The sequence below is a fragment of the Triticum aestivum genome, chromosome 4B (assembly GCF_018294505.1).
Source record: "Triticum aestivum cultivar Chinese Spring chromosome 4B, IWGSC CS RefSeq v2.1, whole genome shotgun sequence".
Lineage (NCBI taxonomy): Eukaryota > Viridiplantae > Streptophyta > Magnoliopsida > Poales > Poaceae > Triticum > Triticum aestivum.
Window position 1 is genome coordinate 422317725 of NC_057804.1, and position 16506 is coordinate 422334230.

A 16506-nucleotide genomic window follows, 5' to 3' on the forward strand; every position below is an offset into this window, starting at 1 on the left:
TGTCCGGCCAAATAGGATCGAGCGTGTTGGGTTATGTGGTGCACCCCTGCAAGGAAGTTAATCTATTCGAATAGCCGTGATCTTCGGTAACAGGATGACTTGGAGTTGTACCTTGACCTTATGACAACTAGAACCGGATACTTAATAAAACACACCCTTCCAAGTGCCAGATACAACCCGGTGATCGCTCTCTAACAGGGCGAGGAGGAGGGGATCGTCGGGTAGGATTATGCTATGCGATGCTACTTCGAGGACTTTAGTCTACTCTCTTCTACATGCTGCAAGACGGAGGCTGCCAGAAGCGTAGTCTTCGACAGGATTAGTTATCCCCCTCTTATTCTGGCATTCTATAGTTCAGTCCACTGATATGGCCCTTTACACATATACCCATGCATATGTAGTGTAGCTCCTTGCTTCCGAGTACTTTGGATGAGTACTTATGGTTGCTTTTCTCCCCCTTTTTCCCCCTTTCCCTTCTACCTGGTTGCCGCAACCAGTCGATGGAGCCCAGGAGCCAGGCGCCACCTTCGATGACGACTCCTACTACACTGGAGGTGCCTGCTACTACGTGCAGCCCGCTGACGACGACCAGGAGTAGTTAGGAGGATCCCAGACAGGAGGCATGCGCCTCTTTCGATTGTATCCTAGTTTTTGCTAGCCATCTTATGGCAAACTCGTTTAACTTATGTCTGTACTCAGATATTGTTGCTTCCGCTGACTCGTCTATGATCTGGCACTTGTATTCGAGCCCTCGAGGCCCCTAGCTTGTATTATGATGCTTGTATGACTTATTTATGTTTTTAGAGTTGTGTTGTGATATCTTCCCGTGAGTCCCTGATCTTGATCGTACACGTTTGCGTGCATGATTAGTGTACGATTGAATCGGGGGCGTCACAGTAATCTAGGAGTGGAGCACTAGACAACGGTCAAAAACATCCTAAAATACCTAAAAAAGACTAAGGATATGTTTCTCGTTTATGGAGGTGCCAAAGAGCTTGTCGTAAATGGTTACGTCGATGCAAGCTTTGACACTAATTCGGATGACTCTAAGTCGCAATCCGGATATGTATTTATATTGAATGGTGGAGCTGTCAGTTGGTGCAGTTCCAAGCAAAGCGTCATGGTGGGATCTATGTGTGAAGCAGAGTACATAGCTGCCTCGGAAGCAGCAAATGAAGGAGTCTGGATGAAGGAGTTCATATCCGATCTAGGTGTAATACCTAGTGCATCTGGTCCAACTAAATCTTTTGTGACAATACTGGAGCAATTGCCTTGGCAAAGGAATCCAGATTTCACAAGAGAACCAAACACATCAAGAGATGCTTCAATTCCATCCGCCATCAAGTCGCGGAGGGAGAAATAGAGATTTGCAAGATACATACGGATCTGAATGTTGTAGACCCGTTGACTAAGCCTCTTCCACGAGCAAAACACGATCAACACCAAGACTCCATGGGTGTTAGAATCATTACTTTGTAATCTAGATTATTGACTCTAGTGCAAGTGGGAGACTGAAGGAAATACGCCCTAGAGGCAATAATAAAGTTGTTATTTATATTTCCTTATATTATGATAAATGTTTATTATTCATGCTAGAATTGTATTAACCGGAAACATAGTACATGTGTGAATACATAGACAAAACATAGTGTCCCTAGTATGCCTCTACTTGACTAGATCGTTAATCAAAGATGGTTATGTTTCCTAACCATGGACATGTGTTGTCATTTGATAAATGGGATCACATCATTAGAGAATGATGTGATGGACAAGACCCATTTGTTATCTTAGCATTATGATTGTTACAGTTTTATTTCTACTACTTTGTTCATGACTTATACATGTTCGTCTGACTATGAGATTATGCAACTCCCGAATACCGGAGGAACACCTTGTGTGCTATCAAACGTCACAACGTAACTGGGTGATTATAAAGATGCTCTACATGTGTCTCCGAAGGTGTTTGTTGGGTTGACATAGATCAAGATTAGGATTTGTCACTCTATGTATCGAAGAGGTATCTCTAGGCCCTCTCGGTAATGCTCATCACTATAAGCCTTGCAAGCAATGTGACTAATGAGTTAGTTGCGGGATGAAGCATTACAGAATGAGTAAAGAGACTTGCCGGTAACGAGATTGAACTAGGTATGATGATACCGACGATCGAATCTCGGGCATGTAACATACCGATGACAAAGGGAATGACGTATGTTGTTATCCAGTTTGACCGATGTCGTGGAATTAACACATCAGATGTCCTAGCGGAAGGACTTAGTCGTGGAGCCATCGCAATGAGATTAGCTTAAAGGTGTTAAACCGGAACAAAGGACACAGGAAGTTTATAATGGTTCGGCCCCTTGCGGTGAAGGTAAAAGCCTACGATCCAGTTGTTGTGGGATTGATTGATCTCGATGAGCAGGGAGCGAATCCACTTTACCTATCTTTTGAGTTGTTGTTTTTTGTCCCTGAACCGCCGTCGGGTGGTCTCTTTATATACATAAGTTGACGCCCGGCCGGTCTACAGAATCCCGAGGCTGGCTCATACAAGTGTCCGGCTCGGTCTCTTCCTTTCACTAACTTACAATACAAGTTATACATCTATGGCGGTTTATTACTATGGGCCCTAATCCGCCATTGGGCTCTGGGCCTCTAAGCCTCCATAGTTAAAGCACCATATCCTTCATCTTCATAGGCTCTTATACAGGACTCCTTGTGAGTGTAATCCGGCCCCTCCTATGCGGTTTACACTCAGTAGTCATATCCCCAACATTAGGCCCCAGATTGGTTTGAACCTGTTCATGTCAATCTTCAACTTAGAGAAATCCTGATTTGAACATCTTTGTGTTGATGATGTCATCTTCTGAAATTGACGTAAACCGCCGTGACGTCATCTGTGTAAAAAACTCACAAAGATTTTCCTTTTATTAATTGATCTCCGAAGATCAAGGCGACAGCTGTGCCCCATTCTCCGTTTCAAGCTCCTCGATTCCCGCGCTTGCCTTAATTATCCATTCACCTTATAAATAGGACCGGAAGGTCTTTTTCTTTTCCCCTTCCGTGCTTCTTCTTCCTCCTCGCGACTCCCGAGCCCTACATCTCCGCCGCCGCCCTTGACTTTCAAGCTCTGCATCATCACTGGCCGCTGCATCAACCTGATCATACCAGAGAACTGCAGCACTTCTCCGCCGCTCCTGTGAAGCCGGTAAGCCTTCCTTCTTCAACCCTATATCTGCATTAGGGTTTCATACCTTCGACGGTGTTCATCAGTGTTCATCGTTTGTCTGTTTGCTTTCCCTTACTGTCTCATCGAATCTAGACAAACTTGATATCTTCCATTTGCGGCCGAAGCTGTAGTTTTATTTTTTTTCTTGCCATAGTATCCCCTCTTTTATGAACAGATCCCATCTGAACCTTTGCTATGCTGTTGTTGCCATTTTAGATCTTTTATATTTTTCCTTTTCCTGAAGTGCGCTAGATCCATAATAATAACCTTACCTTGTAAAAACTGTTTGTGTAACACTTGACAATTTTCAGATCTGTTTTCTTCCATACCACTGTAGGCGGTTTAACCTGTAGAAAATGATAATCCACCAGGTACCATTAGCCCTCATGTAAACCGCCGTCTTTACTTGAACATCAGTATCTAGTTTAATGTGCACACATGCTTTGATTAAATTCCTCGGTTTTGACACTGGTTTATGCATATCAATCTTGAACCATGAACCGGCATTTGAACTTCCTTTATAGTTTGTCATCAAAAATGGCCAGACAGTTCTCCTCTTGTAATTGGGTTCCCTCCCGGATTACAAAAGAGCAACTTACTGGGTATGTTGTGACTGGCGCTTTAGCAAAGAAAGAGATCATTCATTGGAGAGTCCCGGGTACTGAAAATCCTCCTGAACCTCAAGATGGAGAGGTAGTTGTGTTTATGCAGCATCTGGACCGAGGGTTTAGCCCTCCCGGATCAAAAAAATTCCATGATGTACTTGCCAATTTCCAACTCCACCCTCAAGACATTGGACCGAACTCTGTGTCCAACATTTGCAATTTCCAAGTGTTCTCTGAAGTTTATCTGTAAGAAGAACCGACTGTTGACCTTTTTAGAGACTTCTTCCACTTGAACCGCCGTACTGAATTACCGACGGCCCCAATACTGAACTTGGCGGGGTGTCAATTCAAAAAAGGAAAGAAGTCTATTTTCCTCATGCCAAACATCACAGCCACCCCAAGGATTGGAATCAGACGTGGTTCTACTGCCGGAACACTGCTCCTAATGATGAAAATCCTATGCCGGGTTATCGTGCTTACCGGCTCAGCAATGGACATCCACTGCCTCAACGGCTTATTGCCAGAGAACGATCAACATATGCACCACAGCTTTCTAAGCTCTGGGCTCTTATGGCAAACGGTTTAACTGGTATTGCTCTTCGTAGAATATGTAGGAACCAATATGAGCATCCAGGTTCTGCTTTTGGTTATTGACCAAAGATATGTCTTGGTCATGTCTACATAGTTCTCCAACCCGTAGGGTCCGCACGCTTAACGTTTGATGACGATTTGTATTATGAGTTATGTGATTTGATGACCGAAGTTTGTTCAGAGTCCCAGATGAGATCACGGACATGACGAGGAGCCTCGAAATGGTCGAGAGGTAAATATTGATATATTGGAAGGTTATATTCAGACACCTGAATGGTTCTGGAGTGATTTGGGTATTTTTTGGAGTACCGGGAGGTTACCGGACCCCCCCCCGGGGAAGTAGTGGGCCTTCATGGGCCTTAGTGGAAAGGAGAGGAGGGCCGCAAGGGTGCCCCACCCCCTCATGGCAAGTCCGAATTGGACTAGGGAGGGGGTGGCGCCCCCCACTTTCCTTCTCCCTCCCCTCCTCCTTCCCTCTTTCCCCCTCTTGGAAAGGGAAGGGGAGTCCAACTAGGATTGGGAATCCTAGTTGGACTCCCCATATGTCGCGCCCCTCCTAGCTGTCGGCCTCCTCCTCTCCCTCCTTTATATACATGGCCAGGGGGCACCCCAAAGCACAACATACAATCTCTTAGCCGTGTACGGTGCCCCCTCCATAGTTTAACACCTCGGTCATATCGTCATAGTGCTTAGACGAAACCATGCGCCGGTAAGTTCATCATCACCGTCGCCACGCCGTCCTGCTGATGGAACTCTCCCACGTCCTCAACTGCATCAAGAGCATGAGGGACGTCATTGTGCTGAACGTATGCTAAACACGGAGGTGCCATACATTCGGTACTTGGATCAGTTGGATCGTAAAGACGTTCGACTACATCAACTGCGTTACTAAACGCTTCCGCTTTCGGTCTATGAGGGTATGTGGACACACTCTCCTGTCTTGTTGCTATGCATCTCCTAGATAGATCTTGTGTGATCGTAGGATTATTTTTTGAATTACTACGTTCCCCAACACCACCCAGGAAGGGTCCACGAAGAAGCAACCTTGTCTATCCCACCATGGCCATTGCCCACGAAGGACTTGCCTCACTTGGGTATATCTTCACGAAGTAGGCGATCTCCTTGCCCTTACAAACTCCTTGGTTCAACTCCACAATCTTGACGGAGGCTCCCAAGTGACACCTAACCAATCTAGGAGACACCACTCTCCAAAAGGTAATCGATGGTGTGTTGATGATGAACTCCTTGCTCTTGTGCTTCAAATGATAGTCTCCCCAACACTCAACTCTCTCTCACATATTTGGCTATGGTGAAAGATGATTTGAGTGGAAAGCAACTTGTGGAAGGCTAGAGATTAAGATTCTTGTGGTTGGAATGGAATGTCTTGGTCTCAACACATGAGTAGGTGGTTCTCTCTCAAAAAATGAATGCTCGAAGTGTAGGCACGTTCTTATGGCTTTCTCCATGAATTAAGAATGGGTGGAGGGGTATATATAGCCTCCACAAAAATCTAACCATTACACATAGATTCCCAAACTCGGTGAGACCGAATGGTGAAACTCGGTTAGACCAATTCAGGTCAAAATGTGAGCGTTAGAGTTTTCGGTGGGACCGACAAGGTCAACTCGGTGGGACCGATGTGCAAGGGTTAGGGTAAAACCTCAACTCAGTTTGATCGATTACTCAAACTCGGTGACACCGATTTTGGTAATGAGCAAACAGAAAATTGGTCAAGCAAACTCGGTGGAACCGATTGCAAATTTTGGTGGGACCAAAATTATTGCAACAAGCAATAGGGAGTTTGCAAGCCCATCTCAGTGAGACCGAGATCCCATCAGTGAGACCGAACTGATTAGGGTTTGTGGTAGTGGCTATGTCAAATGAACTCGGTGGCGCCGGATAGATCAAATCGGTGGGGCCGAGTTTGACTTTTTGGCTTTGGACATATGTGGAAATGAGAAAGTGGCAGAGGGTTTTGGAGCATATCACTAAGCACTTTGAGCAAGCAAGCCATTAAGTAACACCTCATCCCCTTTTAATAGTATTGGCTTTCCTATTGACTCAATGTGATCTTGGATCACTTATATGAAAATGTAGCGTCTTGAGCTTTTGCCAATGTTTGTCCTTAGCATCTTGAAGGGGTTTCACATCTTCTTGTCCATGCCACTCCAATGTTGAACTTATCTAAAATATACTAGGCAGAAGTATTAGTCCAGCAAGAGATATGCTGACATTAATTACCAAAATCAGCCAAAGAGCACTTGTGCTTTCTGGATCACATCACCGTCACCACCCCGTCATGCTGACGAAACTCATCTACTCCTTTGACCCTCTTCTGGATCAAGATCTCGAGGGACGTCATCGCATTGAACATGTGTAGAACTCGGAGGTGTCGTACATTCGGTACTCAATCGGTCGGAACAAGAAGACGTTCGACTACATCAACCGCGTTAAGCAAACGCTTCCGCTTTTGGTCTATGAGGGTATGTGGACACACACTCCCCCTCTCGTTGCTATGCATCTCCTATATAGATCTTGCATGAGCATAGGAATTTTTTTGAAATTGCATGCTACATTTCACAACAGTGGCATCCGAGCCAGGTCTATGCGTAGATGATATGCATGAGTAGAACACAAAGAGTTGTGGGTGGTGATCGTCATACTGCTTACCACCAATGTCTTATTTTGATTTGGTGTTATTGTTGGATGAAGCGACCCGGACCAACCTTACATGACCACGTTCATGAGACAGGTTCCACCGACAGACATGCAACTAGTGTTGCATAAAGGTGGTTGACGGGTGTCTGTTTCTCCAATTTAGTTGAATCGAATTTGACTTCGGCCGGTCCTTATGAAGGTTAAAACAGCAAACTTGATAAATCACCGTTGTGGTTTTTGTGCTATAGGTAAGTACGGTTCTTGCTAGAAGCCCGTAGCAGCCACGTAAAACTTGCAACAAAAAAGTAGAGGACGTCTAACTTGTTTTTGCAGGGCATGTTGTGATGTGATATGGTCAAGACATGATGTGACATACGTTGTTGTATGAGATGATCATGTTTTATAAAACTTATCGGCAACTGGCAGGAGCCTTATAGTTGCCGCTTTATTGTATGAAATACAAATGCCATGTAATTGCTTTATTTTATCTCTAAGCGGTAGCAATAGTCGTAGAAGCAATAGTTGACGAGACGACCACGATGCGACGATGGGGATCAAGGTGTCAAGACGGTGACGATGGAGATCATGATGTTGCTTTGGTGATGGAGATCAAAAGCACAAGATGATGATGGCCATATCATGTCACATATTTTGATTACATGTGATGTTTATCTTTATGCATCTTATTTTGCTTAGTACGGTGGTAGCATTATAAGATGATCCCTTAACTAAATTTTAAGGTATAAGTGTTCTCCCCGAGTATACACCATTGCGAAAGTTCTTCGTGCGGAGACACCACGTGATGATTGGGTGTGATAAGATCTACGTTCAAATGCAACGAGTGCAAGCCAGTTTTGCACATGCGGAATACTCGGGTTAAACATGACGAGCCTAGCATGTACAGACATGGACTCAGAACACTGGAGACCGAAAGGTCGAACGTGAATCATATAGTGGATATGATCAACATAGAGATGTTCACCATTGATGACTACTCCATCTCACGTGATGATCAGACATGGTTTAGTTGATTTGGATCACGTATCATTTAGATGACTTGAGGGATATCTATCTAAGTGGGGGTTCTTAAGTAATGTGACTAATTGAACTTAATTTATCATGAACTTAGTCCTGATAGTTCTTGCATATCTATGTTGTAGATCAGTGGCCTGTGCTACCGTTCCCTCGAATTTTAATGTGTTCCTAGAGAAAGCTAAGTTGAAAGATGATGGTAGCAACTACATGGACTGGGTTCGTAACTTGAGGATTGTCCTCATTGCTGCACAGAAGAATTATGTCCTTGATGCACCGCTAGGTGTACCACCCGCCCCAGCAACTGTAGACATTGTGAATGTCTGGCAGTCGCGTGTTGATGACTACTCGTTAGTTCATTGTGCTATGCTTTATGGCTTAGAATCGGGACTTCAAAGACGTTTTGAATGTTATGGACCATATGAGATGTTCCAGGAGTAGAAGTTAATATTTCAAGCAAATGCCCAAGTTGAGAGATATGAAGTCTCCAACAAGTTCTATAGCTGCAAGATGGAGGAGAACAGTTATGTTAGTGAGCACATACTCAAAATGTCTGGGTACCATAATCACTTGACTCATTTGGGAGTTAATTTTCCAGATGAGTGTGTCATTGACAAAGTTCTTCAATCACTACCACCAAGCTACAAATACTTCGTGATGAACTACAATATGCAAGGGATGGAAAAGACTATTCCCGAGCTCGCAATGCTAAAAGCTGCGGAGGTAGAAATCAAGAAGGAGCATCAAATGTTGATGGTTAACAAGACCATTAGTTTCAAGAAGAAGGGCAAGGGTAAGAAGGGGAACTTAAAGAAGAATGGCAAGCAAGTTGTCACTCCCGTGAGGAAACCCAAAGCTGGACCCAAGCTTGAAACTAAGTGCTACTACTGCAAAGGGACTGGTCACTGGAAGCGGAACTGCCCCAAGTATTTGGCGGACAAGAATGATGGCAAAGTGAACAAAGGTGTATTTGATATACATGTTATTGATGTGTACCTTACTAATTCTCGTAGTAGTGCCTGGGTATTTGATACCGGTTCGGTTTCTCATATTTGTAACTTGAAATAGGGACTACGGATTAAATGAAGATTGGCTAAGGACGAGGTGACGATGCGCGCCAGGAATGGTTCCAAGGTCGATGTGATCGCTGTCGGCACGCTACCTCTACATCTACCTTCGTGATTAGTTTTAGACCTGAATAATTGTTATTTGGTGCCAGCGTTGAGCATGAACATTATATCTGGATCATGTTTAGTGCGAGACAGTTATTCATTTAAATCAGAGAATAATGGTTGTTCTATTTATATGAATAATATCTTTTATGGTCATGCACCCTTGAAGAGTGGTCCATTTATGTTGAATCTTGATCGTGATGATACATATATTCATAATATTGATGCCAAAAGATGCAAAGTTTATAATGATAGTGCAACTTATTTGTGGCACTACCATTTGGGTCATATCGATGTAAAGCGCATGAACAAACTCCATAAAGATGGACTTTTGGAATCATTTGATTCTGAATCATTTGATACTTGTGAACCATGCGTTATGGGCGAGATGACTAAAACTCCGTTCTACGGAACAATGGAACGAGCTAATGACTTATTGGAAATAATACATACCGATGTATGTGGTCCGATGAGTGTTGAGGCTCGTGGCGGGTATCGTTATTTTCTGACCTTCACTGATGATTTGAGGAGATATGGGTATATCTACTTAATGAAACACAAGTCTGAAACATTTGAAAAGTTCAAAGAACTTCAGAGTGAAGTGGAGAATCATAGTAACAAGAAAATAAAGTTTCTACAATCTGATCATGGTGGTGAATATTTCAGTTACGAGTTTGGCCTTCATTTAAAACAATGTGTAATAGTTTCACAGCTCACGCCACCTGGAACACCACAGCGTAATGGTGTGTCCGAACATCCTATAACAATATTGGTGTGATCTATGATGTCTCTTACCAATTTACCACTATCATTTTGGGGTTATGCATTAGACATAGCTGCATTCACATTAAATAGGGCACCGTCAAAATCCGTTGTGACGACACCGTACGAACTGTGGTTTGGCAACAAACCTAAGCTGTAGTTTCTTAAAGTTTGGGGATGCGATGCTTATGTCAAAAGGCTTCAGCCTGATAAGCTCGAACCCAAATCAGAGAAGTGTGTCTTCATAAGATACCCTAAGGAAACAATTGGGTACACCTTCTACCACAAATCCGAAGGCAAGATCTTTGTTGTTAAGAATGGAGCCTTTCTAGAGAAGGAGTTTCTCTCGAAAGAAGTGAGTGGGAGGAAAGTAGAACTTGATGAGGTAATTGTACCTTCTCTCAATTTCGAAAGTAGCTCATCTGAGAAATCCGTTCCCGTGATGCCTATAGCAACTGGAGAGGAAGCTAATGATAATGATCATGAAACTTCAGATTAAGTTGCTACAGAACCTCGTAGGTCAACCAGAGCATGATTTGCACCAGAGTGGTTCGATAATCCTATTCTGGAAGTCATGTTACTTGACCATGATGAACCTACAAACTATGAAGAAGCTATGATGAGCCCAGATTCTGATAAGTGGCTTGAGGCCATGAAATCTGAGATAGGATCTGTCGTGGATTTGTCACGGCAGATGTCCTAGGTGAGGAGTTAGTCGTGAGGCCAACACATCTATGTGGTAGCTTGAGAGGGGTTGAGTGGGACGAGAGACACGAGGTTTTTTAACCAGGTCCGACCCCTCATGGTGGAGGTAAAAGCCTACATCCTACTTCATTGATATTGATGATGATGATCACGATTACAAGGGTGCTCTATCTCGAGAGCTATAGACTTGTCTGTCTAACCTTAACTTCTCCAACTCGTGAAAACTTGTCCCTCTTGGGGTGCCCTGTCCCTCCTTATATAAGTTAGAGGGGTGGGTTACATGTGGAGTCCTAGTAGGACTAGTCTATCTTCTATTACAAGCCGGATACAAGTCCGTGTCTTGCTTCCTTTGTAAGGGAATATTCCTTCTGCTTTCCTCTTAAGCCAGCCCACCATAACATAAGCCCGCCTACCCACGAACCGCCTTCTGGGCCATTGGGTCTTGTCGATCGTCTGACTCGCCCGCCGGGTTACTAATGAATCACCGAGGTTCAGGCGGGTCTCCAGTGGGTCGCCAAGTATCAACCGGGTCTCTGGTGAGTCGCCAAGTCCAGCCGGGTCACATTTCTGGCCGGGTCATACCTCGGGGTATATCCCCGACATTAGCCCCCAGTTTAATTTGGATTTATCCATGTTAAACAGATCCTGCAAAATAAACACAAGAACAAATTTGACAGGTTGTGTTCCGGGTTAAAAATTCTTCTAAGCCGGCACCTGATCATCCTTAAGTCCTTGTCTTTCCTTCTTCTGGAAAGTCCGGGTCAATAGGCCAGCCTCATAATCAATTTGCTGACATTGGTTTCTCACAAAAAAAATATTCTAAAGAATAATTCATTTTATTCAGCTCCCAATGCTTAACAAAAATATTGGTCTTGAAATAGTCATCTGATTTTCAACTAGCTTGAAGATGTAGAACTTGTCGGTTTATCATTGCCAAAATTACCGGTTTGTAAATATTGATGGCACCGGGTCATAATTATTGCTAACATCAAGCCTTAAAATATACCTCCCTTATATGCATATCACTTGTAGCCCCCAAGTCTTAAGAAGGGAGCGTAATAACAGTTTAAGACTTGCTTCAATATAAATGTCGCAACCTTGAAGAAATTCGGGTTGTTCATCTCAGTCACTAGTCATAAACTGAATATTCCACATATGTAGCCCCCAAGTGTCGGGTTGTCATGCTTACAGCAACCTGGGACTTGTAATTGCCTTATGCTCATAAAAACTTCAACTAGTGTAGCCCCGAAGGGCCAGGTCATGCAATAATGAGCAGGGACTTTGTAGATATGATCATGTAGATTTGAGCTGTAATTAATAACACCAAATGATGCAGCTCCCAAGTTTCGGGTTACCCTTGACAGGAGCAATCAGTAGCCCCCAAGGACCGGCTCATCATGATGTGACGGGTCGGGTCTTCAATAAGGCAAGTTAAAAATGACCTTGCATTAGCCCCCAAGTGTCATGGTGCATGCTTGCAGCGACATGGGACTTGTATACTTGATATAATCATGATTTGAATAATGTAGCCCCAAAGTGCTGGGTCGTGTGCCTGCAGCGACTCGGGACTAAATAAAACCATATCCATTGTCCGGATGATGTTGCTGAAAGCCTTTGCATATCAATATTGAACCATGCTCTTTGCTATAAACCGGTATTCTTGCATGAAGAAATAATAGCCATTGCTTTGAAGCAACTTTGAAAACCTCAATCATAATACTGGTTATTGATAACCATAATAAAAATCCAGCCATGTTGGCTATTCAAGATTTGAATAATATAATCCAGTATGAAAACCTCAATCATTCAATACTATAATGAAAATCCAGCCAAGTTTGGCTATTAAAATTTTGAATACCTTATCTGTTGACAAATAAATCCGGAGTTTAAATACCCGACGGCTCTTGGCCGATGGCGACTTAACACACATCAATTATAATCCGGGATTTATGTAACCTCGCGGCTTATAGCCTTTGTAAAAATCAATAACTGATAACCCATCCATGGTGGCTCATAGCCATGTCCAGTTTTTCAAAATATCACTTTGGCGTCTTATAGCCTCAATAAACTCAATATGTAGCAATATAACCCGAAGCAGAATAACCCGACAATATTTTCAGATGGCCAGATGATGGGCTTAAACACAATTTTTCATATGAGCAATAGTAGTATCTTTATGTGTAAAGCTCTGCATGTCCTACACAAAGTTTAAACAACATATGCCCTGGCAACTTAACGTCAAAAGCCAGGGCGGATAACAACCCAAACATAATATAGTCTTATGCAATTATGGAAAAGACTAGAATTAAGGTCATTCAAGCCTAAACATACTGGCGACTTAAAGTCAAAAGCCAAGGCGTGTTATCACACCTCGCACATTCGTCCAACAATTTAAAAACATACCTGGAAAATTAGCTCAAATTGCCGGCTTACTTTGCCACATCCAGTGAGGGTAACAATCCAATGATTTATAAGCGCATGATTCCAATGGCGCAATCCAAAATATACTGGCGACTTAACGTCCAAAGCCAAGGCGGGTTATCAAACCTCGCATATTCATACCATTATTGAAAAACATACCTGGAGATTGACATCATGGTGATACCTCGACAATTATAACCCGGAGCCAGTATGAACCCGGAGTCATGAAATATCATCATTTTGATTGCTCAAGGCAAAATATCCTGGCGACTTAAAGTCTGCTATCAGGGCAGGTTATCAAACCCAAATATGTTCAATGATGAGTCATATAATCAAGGCTACATGGCTTGTGAAATCGGTTCATACTGCCGGCTTACAGCGCCATATGCAGCAAGGGTAACAGCCCAAAAACTTAGACCGCAAAGCTCTAAGTGTCGGATGTTGGGTTCCGGCAGACCCTTAAGGTTTGAACTCTGGGGTGTGCACAAAGATCTCTGCCCTACCGACCTACGTCCGATCGTCTCGTGAGATCTAAGCTAAAAACGATGAACAACACGAGGGACACAAGATTTATACTGGTTCGGGCCACCGTTGTGGTGTAATACCCTACTCCAGTGTGTGGTGTGGTGGATTGCCTCAGGGGCTGATAGTGAACAGTACAAGGGAAGAAAAGCCTCGCAAGAGGTGTTCTTCAGCTGGTGCGATGAACTGCTTGGGTGAGTTCGATCACCTCTCTCTCTCTGTCTCTCTGATGAGCTCTCGATGAGTCTCAGAACTGGCTCCCCCTCTACTGTGGTGGCTAGTCCTATTTATAGAGACCCTGGGCCTCTTCCCAAATATTGAGCGGGAAGGGCGCCAAGAACGTCCATTTCAAAGGGGAACATCTAGTTATCCTGACTAAAGTTCGTCTTCGGCTGCCAAAGGTACTGGCGATGATGCCGTCTTGGGCTCCACGGTGACCTCCATCCTGCCGCTCCGCTGGTCTTGGTCTCGTTGCACTGAAATGGCAACCTTTTCCTGATGCCTCGGTACTCCGTGCTTGTGCTTGCCCCCTTTGGACCAAAGAGGAAACAAGGACACTGTGCAGGCCGGCGCCCGCCTGGCGCCCGCCTGGTCTCGATCGTCATGACTTGCGTCACGAGCACCTCGCGAGGTATCCTGCCTTGATCTCTCCGCCTCCTCGTGAGCCTGCCTGGCGAAGCCGTTCCTGAGGAAGCCTTATGTCGTCCGCCTCGCGAGGCTTGGCCCCTCACGAGGGTTCTAATCTTGTGTTGATGAAGACGGGCCATACTGGGCCTCCACTTGAGCCATGCCGCAGGCCGTAGGCAGGCAAGTCTGGGGATCCCCGTTCCCAGAACACCGACAGTAGCCCCCGGGCCCAAGGCGCGCTTGGACTTGGCTTAGCAGAGAAGTGAAGGGGCAAGTGCGGAGCGCCGCGGGCCCCATCAGCCTGCGGCCTTGGGTGCCACGTGGCGGTTGATTGGACGTGGGCGTCTCCGCTTCCCCACGCTCCCTCATTACGCGCCGGGCTAGGCAGCCATGAGGCTTGTACACAGTTATCCTCCCTTCGTAGCTTGCGCGCTCTTTGTTCCTCTTTCCTCCTCGAGCCTCTGCTTCCGCCTCCAATCCGTCTCGAGCTCTTCCCCCTTCCCATTGCCATGGCACTGACGAAAAATGATAAGGGGAAGAAACCTGCGCCTTCGACCAGCACGCCTCCGGCGGCTGCTCCCGCCGTTGACAAATCGCTCATACTCAACCTGGAGGCCCTGGAGAAGGTCTGCTCCGCGCTTACCTCCAGCTTCAATGAGTGCGGGAAGATGACGGTCTGGCCCGCGTCCCACACCTCCTTCGACAAGGACGTCACGGAGGTCCGATTCTTTACCGACGCCTTGTAGGCGGGCCTGGTTCCCCCCTTTTCCGCCTTCTTCAACGTGGTGCTTTCCCATTACCATATACACATGATGCATCTTGGCCCCCAATCCATTACTCTGCTTGCTGTCTTCGCCTTCGTCTGCGAGGCCATGGTGGGGATTCCTCCTTCCTTTGCCCTTATGCGCCACTTCTTCTCGCTGCGCTTGTCCAATCCTTCCCGGTGTTTGGGGTGCGTGAGCTTCCAGGCCATGCCGGAGACGGCCGCCTCTGGGATCGATTTTAGCCTCCCACCTTCCGCGAGCGGGTTCCGGGAGCGGGTGGCTGTATGTGGACGTCAGGGTGCCCAGCCCCCTGCTCGTGCACCCGATGCTGCCTGCTATTCCCAATCCTAGTTGGGATCACGAAGAACTCACGAGCTCCCAACTTGCCTTCACCTGGCATCGCTTCGAGAGGCTGAGGGAGCTCGGAGTGACGGCGCCCAAGATGGTGAAGGAGTTCCTCCGACGCCGCATCACTCCTCTCCAGCACCATTCCCTCCCAATGTGGGCTTACACCAGCCGCCAGGACCGTATGAGGCTCCAGGAAGGGGATCTCGCGCCCGAGATGCTGAAGAAGGTGTTGCAGGTCTTGACCGGCGACCCCTCTCTCAGCAGCGCTGGCCATGGGGGTGCTCTGTTGTATCTTTGCAAAAATAGGGTCGACTTCACAAGGCAGATGCCCCGTTTCGACGAATGGGGGCTGCGCCCGGCCAGCCTCGTGGGGCCTCGCGAGAATCCGGTTGTTGTGGTCCTTTCCCCAGCTACCCGCGCTGACCTTGCCTTAGGAGTCATCGTAGGGAGGCAAGGATTGGCAGGAGCCGAGGGTACTAACGTCGAGGTGTTGATGTCGCGTGGGGCTCCCGTGGCGTCATCTTCTGGAGCTGATGGTACCCCTCACGAGGTGGTGGCTGACGAGGGAACACGACCTGCCGCTCCCGAGGCTGAAGCCCTCGAGGCCTCGGCAGGCCACCAAGAGGTGGTGTCTGATAGCTCCCCTCAGGCCGGTGCCCTCGATGCAGGTCGGTCTGATGCTTCGGCTCCTATGCCGCGCGTCGGCCCTCATGTCGCGAGCCTAGGCCGGTTCCGCATAGATTTCGAGGCCCTTCGCAAGAGGAAGGAGGCTTCCGGTGGCGACGATCGCCCGCACCGCCCGTTGAAGCACATGAAGTACTTTGCCATGGACGAGTAAGTCCCTCCTTCTTATAGTTCCTTGTCTGCCTCTCCTTTTGTTGACCGTGGCCATTCAGGATTCCCTCTGACGAGCCCGTGGAGCCAGCTGAGGAGCCGCTCCCTCAGGATCCTCTTCCGTCACCAACCTTAACTGCCTCGAGCCTGCACGCCTCCCTTGGTGCAAGCTTGGCTGGAGAGGCAGGCCGTCCTGTGGCGCGCCTTGATCCTGTCGTCGCGCCGCTCTTCCCTCGTGAGCT